Source organism: Egretta garzetta, unplaced genomic scaffold, assembly GCF_000687185.1.
Source record: "Egretta garzetta isolate BGI_Z169 unplaced genomic scaffold, ASM68718v1 scaffold211, whole genome shotgun sequence".
NCBI classification, from domain to species: Eukaryota; Metazoa; Chordata; class Aves; order Pelecaniformes; family Ardeidae; genus Egretta; species Egretta garzetta.
The window spans coordinates 1,576,093-1,576,327 of NW_009258673.1; positions in this window are offsets into that span (position 1 = coordinate 1,576,093).

The following is a 235-nucleotide window of genomic DNA, read 5'->3' on the forward strand; positions in this document are numbered from 1 at the left end:
TAGCCTGTCAGTGTAAAATGGTACGTGGATGGGTTTTACTCTGGAACATTGTATGTAGTGTTGGAAAGGCGTACTACATTTGATCATGATAAGCTTAATGCAGTAGGCCTAAATTGCCACCATTTTTGCAGAGGTGTTTAAATAAATCTCGTAACGGTTTTGGGCCATGTTAGTTTGGAATTTAGGTGTGAAATGTAGGGTTGAAAAATTGATAGGCTGTATCTCAAAAAGAATG